Here is a 17,913-nt window from a genome sequence, read left to right on the forward strand (position 1 = left end):
AATGACTTTACTTTCAAGGTTTTTATCTGTAACTTGACAGAATTGGGAAATTCTTAAATTCGGAATCCTTGTTGGAGCTTGAGGACCGATATGGGAAAAACTATCGTGGAGCCGTTACCATGTATGACAATTGTCTAATGATATAAACAAAACAAAAAAAAAAACACCTTTGAATGAACTAATGAAAAAGGTTTTCAACTCATTAAATATGAACGTGAATTATAATTAAATACATAGATTTATTCACTGAAGTGAGAATTCAAAGTGAATTTAAAATTCAAGGTTAAAATAGACGATTTGGAAACATTCTCTAAGGCAGTTATGCTTCTAGTTCATCATCTTTGGCCTCAAAATTGAAATTCATTTTTAATTGTCACATTAGTGAATAGCCCTGTTTATGTGACCTCCATTTGTAATGCATCATATACTCATATACATATACACTCCAGGCACACAGACCACTTCTCCCCATTGGAGTGGTCTGGGTGCCAACTCCCACTACCCTTAACCCTGCAACTGTAATTATTGCCATTTTCATAAACTGCAATAATTGCCTTGCAGGGTTAACTCCTCCTCTAGTGGCTGTCTACTAGACAGCCACTAGAGGGCACTTCCTGCTTCATAGCACAGGCTGTGTGAGGACCTCCAGCGTTGCTCAATTCCCCATAGGAAAGCATTGAAAAGCCTTTTCAATGCTTTCCTATGGAGAGCTCTAATGCGCATGCGCGACATTGCCGCACATGCGCATTAGGTCTCCTCAGCTGGCGGGCGGGATCAGTCTTCCCCACCGGCTGACGTCATGAAAGGGAGGAGTGGCGGCGACCCGAAACCACCAGCGGGGGTCTCAGGTAAGTCACTGAAGGAGTTTTCACCGCTTCAGCAACAGAGGATGGGTGGTGGGAGGGAGAGGGGACCTGCAGTGCCAGGAAACTTGTTGTTTTCCTGGCACTGGAGAGTCCCTTTAAAGATTCCCACCTTGATAGTTTCTGTTGCACCTGTGCTTCCACAGGCAAAAAGAAAAGAGTCCTACCTGGACCAGTAAGAACGTCCAACAATCAGATGCCTCTTATTTTGGTCTATGAAAACGGATCCTATCCCATAAAGCTCTAACCAACAAGGTTTAAAGTGTAATGCAGTGCAGCCCACATCATTAGCATCACTTATAAGATTGGATCAGGGATCAGCCAAGCAGGTGTGTGGTTATCCTTTTGTGCTGGAGAGGAGCTGTATTGATGTGCACACAATGTACAAATATTTTTTTTTTATGGTCAACGTAGGAAGCTGAGACACACTTAGGTTACATAGCACATGGGGTGAGATTTTATTGAGCCCCCACACCCTGTACTGTAAAAAAGGTTTCTCACTCTGCGGCATTCTGAACCACCTCACATGCACATACTAACATTCATATACATATTCATATACATACAAACACATATACACACACACACACCATATTCACGTGTACTTACATACATGTACACTTATACATTCATGTACACACACATGGACACATATAGAGTATCTCACAAAAGCACACACCATGTTTTTGTAAATATTTCATTATATATTTTTATGTGACAACACTGAAAAAATGACACTCTACTACAATGTAAAGCAGTGCACTCACTTTTGTTGCCCAAAGTTTAGACATTAATGGCTGTGTGTTGAGTTATTTTGAGGGGACAGCAAATTTACACCATTATACAGGCTGTATACTTACTACTTTACATTGTAGCAGAGTGTCATTTCTTCAGTGTTGTCACATGAAAAGATATAATAAAATATTTACAAAAATGTGAGGGGTGTACTCACTTTTGTGAGATACTGTACAGACATACATGTTGATACTCAAACACACAGACTTATACTTATATCATACTTATACACACGCAAACAGAATCCCACACAGACTTATACATACACGCATTCATAAACACACACACACATTTATGTACACACACACTGACTCAAACACACACATATTTATGCACACGTTATTTATTTGTTTATTAACAGTGAGGTCCACCCACCCTCACCCCTGGTGTCCAGTGAGGAGCTGCAAGGATCAGTTGTTGTACTGATTGTCTATCTCCCTGCAGCCCTGTAATGATGACTTGGCTGGGGTGACATAATATCCTAACTTTAGCAGTAGTATTGGGCCCGTGAGAGTGATCCTAGCAGCTTCAGTGCAGAGTGATACTTGCAGCCCACTGACAGGTCAGTGACATAGCAGTCAACCTCCGCAAGGAATGTGCCCAGTAGGTAGGTACATGCTCTGGTGGTAGGGGGTGCTTTGTGAAACCTGCTCCACAGCCCATTAGTACACCTCCAGGGGGAGGTAGGAAGTACAGAAATACTTTCATCTGGCAATGCACTTAGTGAATTGTACCCTTATACCTGTCAATATTATATATATATATATATATATATATATATATATATATATATATATATTTTATATATATATATATATACACACACATATATATATACATATATATATATATATATATATAAACAAAATATATATACAAAAAACACAGAATATGAGAACTCAGAGAACAGGCAAAAGCTAAGAGAAACTCAGTAGCTTGCCCTTCGGTTAGTCATGACTCAGGTCTCAACATGTTTTTGCTTACTTGTGCCATAACAAAGAGGAACTATACCATTTGCATATCAAACTGATCCCACCCATCAAGGCAGTCCAGAACCAAAATACTGTCAAGTTGCCTCGACAATTGAGATATAGCAACAATCATTTTGACCTTCTTTGGGTGTCTCTGATACCCCTCTAGGCACAGTGGATACAGGGTCCACGTCTGGAGAATGAGATCCACATCAGTGGTGAAATATGAAAAATAATAGAGCAATCCTAACATAAAGACAGATTTTTATATCCAACAAAGATATCAGAAGACCACTTATTCATCTAAGAATTATACCTCCAAATATATCAGAATAGGTAAAAAATGTTAAAATTTAAAACACCAAATACAAATTAACAAAACAGTGAAACCAAACCATTTCATATGGCTTTATCTGCACTGAACAAAAACCCTGTTACAAAATATCAAATATGTAAGATAAATATAGAGTAAACTACTGCAAATTCAAAGGCAAATGTATCCTGCATTGTATTAAAAGTCAGTTTGCAAGAAGCACAAAAATAAAACATTTGTTTGTTCAATACCTTTATACATCTACGGATATATTATTGAGCCGCTATAAAATTAGTGCACCTTTCTTTCAAATATCATCCCCGAAAAGTGGAGAACGCACAAAAGAGGAGGAAACATCCAAATTATGAAAAGTGGAGCTCTTAAAACATTTATTTTTGATCATTCTCGTCTTGTTCATCAAGGTATGCTTTGTTTAGTAGTTTAGAAATGATTATACATACCTAATATATTGTGCAAATAGGAATGCACAAACAGCTGCCACTCACAAAATGCTAATTTATTGAAAATCCCCTTTAAATCTCAGCGGTTGCATGTTGTTGTTTTGTTGCCATGTGCTCTGCGTGTTGTCATGTCTACTCATCTCACAGTTGACTGGTTCATCGGGATATCCTAAAGAAGCAGCCATCTGCAAACAGTGTAGACAGCCGGATATAACATCACGATAGAGCAATAAAAGCCACAATCTGCAGGAAACATTTTTTAAAGGTGCACTTTTTGTTTTTTATTAGTTACTAAGAGCAAATGTGAACTAATCTAGAATGATCATACCGTTTTTAACATGCTCCACTTATTTATACAAGGTGAGATTTCAAAGTGAATTTCAAATTAAGGTAAAAATAGCCAAACTGGAAACATGCTGTACTGAATATTTGCCCACTGACAAAGAAATGATCAGTTTATAATTTTAATGGTAGGTTTATTTTAACAGTGAGAGACAGAATAACAAAACAAAAAAAAAAATCCATCGATTTGCATGTCCATGAATGAAATAAGAATTTGATCCCCTATCAATCAGCAAGAATTCTGGCTCCCAGGTGTCTTTTATACAGGTAACGAGCTGAGATTAGGAGCACTCTCTTAAAAGGAGTGCTCCTAATCTCAGCTCATTACCTGTATAAAGACACCTGTCCACATAAGCAATCAATCAGATTCCAAAGGAGTGGCTCTAGAAGAAGCACAATAAGGTCCTGGAGTGGCGTAGCCAGTCTCCAGACCTTAATCCCATAGAAAATCTGTGGAGGGAGCTGAAGGTTCGAGTTGCCAAACATCAGCCTCGAAACCTTAATGACTTGGAGAGGATCTACAAAGAGGAGTGGGACAAAATCCCTCGTGAGATGTGCAAACCTGGTGGCCAACTACAAGAAACGTATGACCTCTGTGATTGCCAGCAAGGGTTTTGCCACCAAGTACTAAGTCGAAGGGGTCAAATATTTATTTCACTCATTGACATACAAATCAATTTATAACTTTATTGACATGCGTTTTTCTGGATTTTTTTTTTTTTTTTGTTATTCTGTCTCTCACTGTTAAAATACACCTACCATTAAAATTATAGACTGATCATTTCTTTGTCAGTGGGCAAACGTTCAAAATCAGCACTGTAAGTTAGCTATGCTTTCACTTTGAATCCTCACTTTAGTGAACAACCCTAAGGATATATTTTGCATTGACCCTTATTGTTAAATTACTGTAATGCCTAATAGATGTAATCTTTTTAGGAATTCCCCAGCCAAAGCTAACCTTAAAGGGACACCTAGAAAACTTCAGCTCATTAACGTGGTCTCGGTGAAAACTCCCAAACTGCAATAATTACCTGCTAGGGTTAACTCCTTCTTTAGTGTCTGTCTACCAGGGAGCCACTAGAGGAACTTCCGGGTGAATAGTCGACTTCTAGTCACCTAAATAACTCTGTATGTCCTCACGCTACGCATGAGGACTTCCAGCGTCACTAGAATCCCCATAGGAAAGCATTGCGCATTAGGCTCCCCTGGCTGACATCGGCGGGGGGAGGAGCATGGGGGGAGCTGTGCCAGTGCCGAGGGACATCGGCGCTGGACCAATGTAAGTGACAGAAGTGAGAGAAGGGATTATTAAAATGAGTTTGTTTTCCTGGCACTATAGTTTCCCTTTAAATCCTTTGCTTCTACTAGAATGACCTGTGTGTTGTGTTGTGTCTTCTTACTAGCTTCCATCAGCTTAATGTTTAAAATTTTAAAGTTTCTTCAAAATAGCGCATGGTCTCTTATAGAAACCTCTGCTAGATGAATTACAACTCCCAGCATCCTCATCATCAACATTCTATTCATATTATCCCTGATACATTATTCTGTTTGTTCTTTAAAGCCCTCACCTAATTTATCAAAGATCGCCACCTAGTGTTTTCGACCTTAGCAGCACCTAACAATCCACATATTCAGCAGTTCTAGATGATCCAATTGGAAAGGATTCAGATTTTTGGATGAATTAGCCACCATAGCCTATACAAGCATACCGAAAACTGCAAACTGAAACAGGCCCAAATAGACCCAAAGTTATACCCACTGCATAACTATATCACTTGTCAAAGCATCAGAGATGGAGACAGTCAAACCATGCTACAGCATCAGTAAAAAGAATGAGTAGTTGTGGGTTTTGTGGGACCCTTCATGCCACCGGACCCCCAATAGCTAGATGTACTAATCCATCATAACAAAAAGCAGCCATGATGTTCTGTGCTCCCAAAGCAAGAATATCAAGTCCTGAAGCATGTCTTTGGACAGCCATGGACTGCTGCTTGAAGTCGGTAGTGGTGGTAGGATTCAGTTACCCATGCCAGCATGCTATAAAAGCAGTGAGTAGTAAGGGCTAGTCATGTACCATCTAAACATTTTACATACAGAGAGATAAGTTGAAAGAATCTTATCTAACTTTATTGTTGTTGCATTAAGTTTCAGTCTATACGTTAAGTGTCAGCCTATACGTCAAGAAAGAAACCTTGTGATTTACTGGAACAGTTATCTAACAGTGCTGTCTCCTATATGCAAATGCAAGAAAATAAAACTCTACTCTTTTTTCAATAACATTTTATTCAGGAGACAAGTGTAATACAATTGTAATGCAATTGCAAATGAGGAATTTACAGTGCCACTCGAATTATAACAGTATGTTAACACATGATATTGTGAAGGACTCCAGGGAACATAGTGGTCCAGGAAGTAAACATTTACAAAGAAAACAGCAGTCAACTCCAGTATTTCCACTAAAATGGTCTCTCAGAGCAAGAAAGGTGAACGAGAGGACTAAAATAGTGGATGAATGGAGGATATGGTGGATTATGAGGGATCATAAAGGAAGAGAACGAAAAAATGGTAGGGGAAGTGATGAAAGTATCGTAAGGCAAAAAAGTGGTGATGGACAGCCTCCCCAGAGTGAGACTCTATCCTGGCTGTCCTCTGCCCAGATTTTATAAAAATTAGGTCAAAGTTCCCTGTAGGGAAGTCATCATCTTGTCCATGTTAGCCACTTATGTTATACCATACGTTACCTTGTGAGACAGTAGGGAGGGAGGTCAGTTTTGATAATGCATAGTCTAGTAGCTTCGCAGATTTGAAAAATGTGTTTTTTTAGCCAGTAAAGGCAAATCTTTCAGTGGATATGGGCAATTAAGTAAGTCCATCTAAGTCTTAAGTTAGATGTCAGCCCTAAAAGCCACACAAAGTTCTCTGAACACTCACCTCCAAAGTTGTGCCACGAAACATAGGAGTCAGTAGCTCCACAATCTCAAATGAACAAAGAAGAGTAAGATGGGTGAATACATTGTAGCCTAGTAGAAGATAAGTACCATCTGTCTGAAAATCTACTACTAAACCGTATTTTTTCCTGGATAAATGTATGAATAATTATTTACAACATTGTTTTACTGATATTATTATTACTTAAATAAAGTTCAAATACATTAGTTTTATGGATATGCATACACAGTGTTAGTGTATATGATGGAAAAAATAATCTAATAAAAGTGGTTGACAAGTCTATTTTTTTTACATACTAAGTACTGCAGATATCTTTTTAGTAAATGTTTAATCTCAGATTATATTAAAATTGCATTATCTAACAGAAATTGAAAAAGGCTGCATTATGAAATATCACAGATTGCCCTCCCCAAATCAATAATCAATATGTCTCTCTTTCATATTCCTATCAATATAAAATCTCTTTCATAAATTATCTCATCGCATTATTTCATGTATAGTTTTACTAAATTATGTATGTTGTTCTTTAGCTTTCCCTTCACTTCTTGAATGACCTATTACCTATATTCTAAAGCAGTCACTATTACAATGCCATTGGGTTGGGAAAAAATGGGGTGTGCTAAAAAAGATTGCAAATAATAAAAATGCAATCTTAAATAAATCAACATAAAAATAGAGGATAACATTTTTATGACACTTGAAACATTTGTAACCTCCAACCTGGTGCATTTTTTTTTCTATTACAATATGCAGCTTACTCGATAAATCCTTCTGCAAGTGCGCAATGCACATTTTTTACATTTCCATCAACGGTTAACTGTGTATGTTACATTCATAGTTATTGTGCTAAAATACATTTCTCACCAATGTAGACAAGGCCTGCTGGTTTAGACACATACCTGCTGAGATACATTGACACTACATTTGCAGTTTGACAGGCAGCTTGGCAGGTCTTGTTCCTTGTTCTTTTCTGCTCTCTGGTAAATAATGCAGAATGCAGATGATCCCAACCTGTCAGAGTTTATCATGAGCACCATGCTCTATGCATTAAGCCCTCACAAATGGTGCAGAAAGAGTTAATAGAAAGGTAACTGAATCAAACGCTATTTAATGTCAACAACTGGATTTCACGATTCCGCAGTCTGTACGTTGGATATGTTTATTGGTGTTTAATTGAGTCACTACCGCTTGTTATTATGTAGTATTCATTGCTATTCCACACAAAACATTTTCCATAGACAGGTAATTAAAGGGACACTGCAAATGCATTTTTTTTTACTAGTATGTAAAATGTAGAAAATGTCTCATACGTATCCCAATATTAGTTTTGTTTGCCAGTATCTTTACCGTTATACTTGTCTGTGAAAGCATCTTGGAAAAGAACGCGAACTATAGGGGCATTCATTTATTCCAATGAGAGAAACTGTGTCCATGTGCGCAAATATCAAGTCATGACCTTAAGTGAACTGTTTTGCTCATTGCTTTGAGCGGAAGATCAGAACGTCCACCATGGCTCCTAATATGAAAGAAAAGTATTGGCATAAAAGTCAAATGTTTTCAGAAAATCTGCAAGAGAGAAACATCCAAATTTAGAATAATGTATTTATTTGTTTTAATTATGGTAAAATGTATTTATTTTAATTATTGGCTACATAATGCACTAAATAAACTTGATTGTGACAATAATCATCTCGTTTCATTTTACCCTTCTTTATGTTAGTGGTTTGTAGCCTACATTGATCCAACAAACATTGCACATAGGGACATTATGTCCACTTCTAAATACACCCGTACATCTAACACATTTAATGACATTTGGGGGAGAAGAAAACTCCCCCCCAAGGACACTTTAAATAACTTTACATTTTATGAGTTACAAACTTTTCAAAGTCATACTTTCTTCATTGAAATGTTAAATTAATTAAAGTACACATAGGATCTGTGTTATATAATGATATATCATTTTATAAATTGGACATAAACAATATGAAAAAAAAGTAAATAAGTCTATTGTAATTGCTTTACCAGGCAGATAGTCTTTACTTGTATAAATATGAAGGGGTATTTGGATTTAACAAAATGAAAAACTTGTAAACATCAATAACGAAAACGTAGATCTATCTTGTACTAAATTACATTTTCATTGATTTGTTGAATATTTACCAACATGTGTTTTTTTCTTGTGGTTTTTACGAATAAACCAATAAACCATTGATTAATTCCATTGTGACAAAGTGACACTATTATAGATACAATCTAATATTTGTTGTTTGTTAAATTAGTTTTTTATTGCCTTTGCAAGGGCATGGTGGATGTAGTTAGAATTCAGATTATTATTATTATGTTATTATTTATATAGCGCCATCAAATTCCGCAGCGCTTTACAATGGGTGGACGAACAGACATGTAGTTGTAACCAGACAAGTTGGACACACAGGAACAGAGAGGTTGAGGGCCCTGCTCAATGAGCTTACATGCTAGAGGGAGTGGGGTAAAATGACACAAAAAGGTAAGGATAGTATTAGACTAGTGACAGTTGCAGAAGAGGAATCAGTCAGGAGCTATTAACAGTTTAATTGATACGCTTTTATGAAGAAGTGGGTTTTTAACTATTTTTTGAAGTAGTGGAGACTGGGTGAGCATCTAACGGAGGAGGGAAGCCAGTTCCACAGGAACGGTGCAGCCCTTGAGATTACTATGCCTTATTGAATATGTTTCTTCTACAAATCTACAATCAAAAATAATAAAAACTTAATGAAAGAGAACGTATAATACTGGCTCCTTGTTGATAATTTAAATTAATAAATATTTTAATATTGTAGAATAAATTAAAACTTGCTTTTAACAGATGAATGTGTATGTACTTTGATGAGTTGCAAAAAACGATGTGATAGGTTTCAAGGGATTAATAGAAATAGAACTGCACATAGGAACGATTTGTAGATAGACAATGTTTATTTAAATTAGTTTTTTTTTAGTTTCCCAGAATAAATTGGGCTTTCTATTGATCTGGAAAGGAAAACAAGTATTCAGAAGGAAAATAAGTGTTTTTTATGTTACAAGAAACTTCAGACAGTTCTAAACTCTAGTTTGGTGTACACTGCCAGTGCAAGTATTTTCTTTCATGAACTTAACATCTTGTTAGACGCTCACAAGGATCGGGCTTTGCACAATGAGAAAACACCTCATCAATGAGAGATGGCAAATAACCACTTTCATGCATACAGACACCAGCTTGACTTCTGATGTCCTCGCCACATAATTATCAGTGCTGATTGTTTAGCCTGTGTTACTGTTTTATTCATAATTATGGCATGTTTCTGTGTTCGCTTAAAGGGTAGCTGTCATGCTAGATAGAACCTATGCTCTTTTTAAAGAGCAAAACATTCTATCTAAACACAGTGCTATCTGATTTGATAGCAAATTGTGTAGACTGGGAGAAAAACCTTTTTAAAAATAGGTCTTTCTTCCAATTGTCAACCAATTATTTGACATAGACTCTGTAAGGAAGACGTGAATGACAGGGAGAGCAGAAGAGACCTCCCGCAGGTGGTTCTGCTCCCCAAGCATAGCAACCGCAGCACTGATAGCTCTGACCCGGAGGAATAGAAATGGAGCTACTGATGTCATTACATTCAGACGCTGGCATGCTGTCAGTTAAGTGTGTTGGCATCACAGAGGAGGTTTGCCCTACTTGGAAAAACAACCCCAAGAGGGTAATTGTAAGAAGAGGGCAGGCGGAGCATAGCATACTGGAGGTAGGTGCTATAGAAACCTAAGAACCAAGAAGGTGAGGACCGGATCGTTGGAGAAGTGAGATTATATGAAATAATTTTTATTTGACTACATCACGTATATCTGTGGTTTATGATGTATTCAATGCGTTTGGGGCTGATTGATGTTCGAATTTGTCATGACAGGTTCACTTTCACATTAAATAGCTATAAAATGTACACTGTGTGATTTTATATAAACTCTGTTAACCCACTAATAACTGTCAGGATTGTTCTTTTCTGTAGTGTTTAGTGTATGAGTTAAAAAAAACAGATTGTTATCCAAACTATATCGCCCGTGTCATAATAAATAAAAGCAACAAAAGACATGCAACAAGGGGGTAATGCAGGGATTCTTTGTAGGAACCATATATTCAGACTAATATGTGACTATAAAACCAAAACCTTCAATTCACTTTTTAAAGCAAATGTGTTTTGATTTTTTTCTTTATATATGCTTTGTCATGAATTGACTTTTAATATATCTAACACTATGAATGGGGAATGATAATAAATATACCTACTAACATTCCTAATAATATAAATGCATTCCAGAAAAAGAAAAAAAAATGTTCAAACTGAGTAATACAGCTTAAAACTACTTCCAATGCAGAATACAAGCTCTGAGTGACAGGTGGCCAGCAAAACAGTGTCTGATCAAAGCGCTTTGCGATACCACCCTCGTCAGATTCACATTTGTTTTGGTGGTTGAGAAGGTTTTTGAATATAAAGTGCATTGTCACAATTCTGAATGCTTCATAAACCTCCTGGTACATCGAGAGCATATATTCAAACATTTCTATAGTAGAAATTGAGGGAATGTGCATTATGTTTGAGTATATGATGTTTTTTTAAAGTATGCAATAACTAATTATTCTAAACAATACAAGTCACATTGTTGCAGTAGAAGACCTACAATATCCACACACCCTATGCGTCTGTTGTGTACATTGCTAGACAATGAGTTTTCTTCCTATCTCATCTTTACTTTTTAAAGACAATGGCATATCGTCATGGTTTCTTTTGAAATACAGATGTAATTTTTCATAAATTTAGTTGACAATAACTACATTTTGCAAAATGTAGAAAACTTCCCCTTTATGTCACTTGTTTAAGGACACCCTTGAGGTTTTGCTTTTTACATCATGAATGTCTGCTGTCTAAGTTTGAATTGTAGAGAATAATTATGACAATTCCCCATGTTTAAGTGGAACCTTATTCCATATGCCATCAGAATTAGACATGATATGTATATATATCCAGGGCCGGCGCAACCGTTAGGCTAATTAGTCATTCGCTTTGGGCATCTGCCGGCTGGGGGCATCCACCAGGATGTTTCCTGGTGGGCTGCCCCTGTGTTGGGCCACAGCACTGGGCAAGAGGCACTTGAGCAACCCCCCCCCCCCGGGCCGGGCTGATCCTCCAGGCACCCAAAGGTGGGAGTGCCGAGAGGAGTCCTCTCAGAGGAGGCCCAGGAGCTGGCCATCTGGCCACCATAGGGCACCCCCGAAGCTGTGCTTGATAGGTAAGAAAGACCTGCTTACCTTGATGGCAGGTGCCTGCTCTTCCGATAAATGGCAGTGATCGGAAGAGAGGAGACAGGCGGCGGCACTGTGGGCGGCGAGGTAGGCTCTTCTTGCAGCTTCTCAATCCTCCCGTGCGTGGCCTCTGTGATATATATGACGTCATTCCGGCCCTGGCATACTAAGCAGGAGGCAGGAGGAGTGAGAAGCTGCCCCAAACTGGACACCAGGGAGGTAAGGGGGCTGAGTGGGCCTAAAAAAATATTGTGTGAGTGTGTGTCAGTGAGTGTGTGAGTGTTTGACTGTCAGTGAGTGTGCTTGTGTATGTCTGTGTGTGTGTGTGTGTGTGTGTGTGTGTGTGTGTGTGTGTCAGTGAGTGTATGTCTGTCAGTGAGTTTCTGTATGTGTGTGTGTGTGTGTGTGTGTGTGTCAGTGAGTGTATCTGTCAGTGTGTGTATCTGTCAGTGTGTGTGTTTATCTGTGCTAGTCTTATTATAGTTTAAATTCACCAAATGCATTGAATACATCATTTATTGCAATAGATTATGCATTAAATGATGTATTCAATGTACAATGTATGTATTAGATGTGTATATGGATGGATGTCTTAGGCAGTATGCGTGTATGGATGTAGGTATTAGGCAGTGGGAGTATGGATGTATGTATTAGGCAGTGTATGTTTATGGATGTAGGTATTAGGCAGTATTTGTGTATGGATGCCTTTATTAGACAGTATGTGTGTATGGATGCATTTATTAGACAGTATGTGTGTATGGATGCATTTATTAGACAGTATGTGTGTATGGATGCATGTATAAGGCAGTATGTGTGTATGGATGTAGGTATTATGCAATATGTGTGTATGGATGTAGGTATTAGGCAGTATCTGTGTATGGATGCATGTATTGGGAAGTATCTGTGTATGGATGTAGGTATTAGGCAGTATGTGTGTATGGATGTAGGTATTAGGCAGTATGTGTGTATGGGTGCATGTATTGGGCAGTTTGTGTGTATGGATGTAGGTATTTGGCAGTGTGTGTTTATAGATGTATGTATTAGGCAGTATGTGTGTATGAATGCATGTATTGGGCAGTATGTGTATATGGATGTAGGTATTAGGCAGTGCGTGTATGGATGCATGTATTGGGCAGTATGTGTATATGGATGTATGTATTAGCCAGTGTGTGTATGGATGTAGGTATTAGGCAGTATCTGTGTATGGATGCATGTATTGGGAAGTATCTGTGTATGGATGTAGGTATTAGGCAGTATGTGTGTATGGATGTAGGTATTAGGCAGTATGTGTGTATGGGTGCATGTATTGGGCAGTTTGTGTGTATGGATGTAGGTATTTGGCAGTGTGTGTTTATAGATGTATGTATTAGGCAGTATGTGTGTATGAATGCATGTATTGGGCAGTATGTGTATATGGATGTAGGTATTAGGCAGTGCGTGTATGGATGCATGTATTGGGCAGTATGTGTATATGGATGTATGTATTAGCCAGTGTGTGTATGGATGCATGTATTTGGCAGTATATGTGTATGGATGTAGTTATTAAGCAGTGTGTGTTTATGGATGCGTGTATTGGGCAATATGTGTGTATAGATGCATGTATTGGGCAGTGTATAGATGTAGGTATTAGGCAGTGTGTGTGTATTGATGTATGCATTAAGCAGTATGTGTGTATTAGGCAGACCTAACTGGAAATTATATGGCTAAATTTAGGCAAAAATTTGGCTACAGTCACAGCTCAGCTGTTTTTGCTTAAACTTTGCAATTTGGATTAAACTCACTGCAATCCAAAGTTTAGTGAATAAACCTCTGAGAGATTGTATTTTCTTTAATGAGGGGGCGGCAAAATTGACCTTTGCCCAGGGCAGCAGAAATCCTTGTACCAGCCCTGTATCTATCATGGATGTATACACGTGACTGACGCAGTGACTTGTCACTTTAGGTAAAATAACTAAGAGCAAGGAGAATGTATATACACATCTATATATACACATCTAGAAGGATAGGATTACAAGCAGAGGAGGGAGTAACACTGACAGAGAGCAGGAGAACTACCTGAGGAAGGGTTATCCTGCTCTCCCTGTCACTCAGACATTGGCATTAGACCCACATGTGTCACTGGTACACTAGTTTAATACCAATGATTAAAATGTATAACTAGTGAACTGACCATATTTTGAAAGATATCTAAATTAAAACTTTTTTTTTTTTTTTTAGCAATTTTAATGGTGTTTTAAAATTATCCAGTGTGTACTATGACAGGTACACTTCAAGTAAACAATCAGCAGCATAAACAAATTAGTTAATCATAAGTCTGAATGAGTTTAGGATTTTCGATGTTAGACTGGTGGTGCTAATTCTAACAGGATCGTTCATATGCAAATTATTCATTAGGTACATGTATGAATTATTCAGGGTCTATTTTAAATGTAAATGTCTCTAATCTTACGGTAAACATCACAGCCTTATTTTAAGTTACTCACAAAATACATAAATAGTATTTATTTTTAGAAAATAATTAACAAGGCTTGATGCAACAGTCTCATTTCAATAGATCATGATGCAATTTTAAATAATCTAAAAATTTAACTGTAATTTAAAAGTTAATCAATAAAATAAAAGATAGCATGGTATTTTTTGAATGGTTCATGCCAAAATAAATAGGCCATTTTAAACATCTTGTAAGGTAGCTCGTTGGCATAAAACTCTGACTCTAATGATCTCAAGTTGTGGCTTTGATTCCTTCTACATCATCTTTACCCTTTCATCCATATAAGGTCACCAAAATTAGTGTCATTGAATTGTGTGAGCCTGTCATGGAACATGCACAGCTTATTTAAACAGCAGAGGGGAAAAATCCTCTATATACTGTGCTTGTGAAATACAGAACACGCACTAATTTCATTTCTCGGTAATAGGCCATGGCAGCATTACTGTGGGTATATACCACTCACTAAAACTTACTGGAGACCGAATAAAACCCAACTTAAAATATAAGGCCCTCCTCTTCTCTCTGATCAGTAATTTCAGACAAACGAAAAGAGCCAAGAGAGGGAGCACAATAATGTCATGGCTTATGACTTATTTTTTTAAATTGCAGTAAGTATGAATACATTTTGTAATTCCCCGACCATATCCATGGCAGCATTGTGCCATGGAATATGCTAAGTCTAATCAGTCTACTGTGATCAGTCTCATCAATAAAATCACTCTGATTATTTTCTTACTTAATGGTGGTTGGGAAAAAAAAACCTTACATTTAACTAGATTTTAGACCTCATTGCATGTTTGTTTGTTTGTTTTTTTAAATCAATTTTGTATCTTTTTCTTATGCAGACACGTTTATACTAAAAACAAAACAAAAAAACACCTAAGGTAGTATATAACGGCATCATCCACACATTCTAGAGGTAATAATGTAATAGTAGAATTCAGTAGGCACAGAGTATGTAAAAAGTGTATAGGTGAATAAGAACCTATGTCCTCTGTATTTCAAGTTAAAAGGCTAGGCATCATTCAAACACAGTGTCTGGCCTAGTTGGAAGTGATAGCCAACAATATTAACTGTACTCATGAAGAATATACATCCATCTATATTAAAATAACTGACATTACTAGGCCATGAGAAATGAATTGCCCTCTAACCCTTGGACATATGGGGGAGGGGGGATAGGCAAAATCTGCGGAATAAATGCATTACTATGAATAGCAGGATAATATTCTAACCTACAAGAGTGGAACAATTCCAAAAATGGGTAAACTGGGCACCATACCTACTTAAAAAATAATAAAAAAAAAAATAGAATTAGGCTAACATATACTAATCAAACATAACATGAACAATGTCAAATAAAACAAGGAAACGCAAACAAAATAGGAAAGAAAAGTCTCAACCTTTGGTAGATTCAGAATGTCCAAGACTTGTGAGTTTGAGGATCCTCATGTCTGTGATGAAATAGTCATGATGCCAAGTGACGGAAGGAAAGCACTGGCTTTAGTAACAGATGTAAGGCAATGCCACCGCAACATTTTGGATAATATGGATTGTGGAACAATGAAACTGATACCGAACAGTACAGATCAAGCAAGTGAGCAACATAACTTCATTTTTTAGGTGAGCACCTGTTTTGTTTATTAAAACTCCTTTTTAGCATTGGCATGTTATATTTGTGTTATTTGTTTAATTAATAATTAATTAATTATATCCAAGTATTATTAATGGGGCTAGTATAGATTTGTTTAAAATGTTATGTTATTGTAAAAAACCCTACCTTGTGGCACAGGGCTGGCATATGGCAGGTACAGATAAGGCCTGCTTGGACTGCAGGCCATGTTGGACTGCTGACTCTTTGGTACACTTACAATGATATCCTGACTGAAAAAAGACACGTACATGCTCTCCACATTGCCAGGGTCTATGAAGAGTCTATCACCCCATAAAAAGGTAATCTCCTTCTACAAAAAGGAGTTAGAGGGAGCTAGCTACCATTGCTCCTATTGCCCATTTTTATCTCGTCACAGTATTTTAAGCTGGTTCAGAATATTTCATACAAAGATAAGATATTAAGAATAAAAAATGACTCAGTATTCTACTTTTGTTTGGTTGGCTGGTTTTCCTGATTTTCTGTGTGCCGTCTTAAAATTGATTTGTCCTGATTACTCTTTGTCTTCTTCTAATACCAACTTCTACCAACTACTCTGACTTCTGGTCTTGCCCTGTTTACATTAAGTCCAGTTATTCTAAGGCCATTATGCATTGTCTACACAAAAATATATGGAGAACCCATTGTAAATACTGTATTTGTATACATTTCAAAAGCAACATAGATCCCTGCAATCTAAAAGGTCAAACTTCCATGTGCGAAAACTGATATAAGCGGGTCCAGTATTTTGTTTCACAACTTCCCAAAACCCCAGAATACCTGTGCATTGGCAACATTGATGTCCTCATGGGACATCAGTGAATACAATTTTTTTAAATAGTTTTTTGCATTACAACTTACTAAGATCTTGATTTCCAATAGTAAAAATGCAATACTGAATTTGTGTGCTTGAGAAAAGAATTGGAATCATTCACAGTTCATTAATACTAAATTATGAATTATACATAAATATTTTATATGAATGAAAAGACCAAAATGTTCTTTTATAGTAATATATAAAGTGTGGATATGTTTAAAGAGAATCAGAAAAAAATACGGTTCAACACCATATCAAACACATAGCACATATCCTAGGTTCTCGTTTGATTCATAAGTTGGACAATTCCCTTAGACCTTATTGGGTTAAGAATGGAATTACCCATAGTAACACTTATTCTAATTAACTCAAAACTACATATATATTAGGGTACCCACAGGATGTATTCATCTTTGTCAAAGTTTGCAATAAATAGATTACTTAAAGTTAGAAAAAAATGTAAAACAATCATCAAAGTATTCATTGCTTTCACTTTTTACAGTTTTGTGCAGTAGACATGTGCATTCAGTTTTGGAAGAAGCGCAATTTTGTCATTCCTGACAAAATCCGGTGTTTAGTGAATAACTCTGTTTGTGTTTGTGTCAAGCATTTCCGAATTCCCCTACCAATCTCAATAATAAAGTTTAATAAAGCAATTAGCAATAGCACCACAAGAATACACCCAAGCATGTTTTTCAAGAAGGCTGTATGGAAGTCTGGTTCAGCAATAATAAAAATTAAAGTGACTGTCGACTGGATGCCAGTCTGCCAGTCTGCCACCTCTGTCCCTGGGCTCAAGTCCTAGTCTACTTTAATATGGCTTAGTCTGTGCACAGAGTAAACATAATATTGAATATTAATGCATATGCAAATTGCATAACTATTTAGTCATATCCTCTAGCAGTCAATCAGCCATACGTTTTCTGTACACGTAATATTTTATATGTTT

This window comes from Pelobates fuscus, chromosome 8 (genome assembly GCF_036172605.1).
Source record: "Pelobates fuscus isolate aPelFus1 chromosome 8, aPelFus1.pri, whole genome shotgun sequence".
Taxonomy (NCBI): Eukaryota; Metazoa; Chordata; class Amphibia; order Anura; family Pelobatidae; genus Pelobates; species Pelobates fuscus.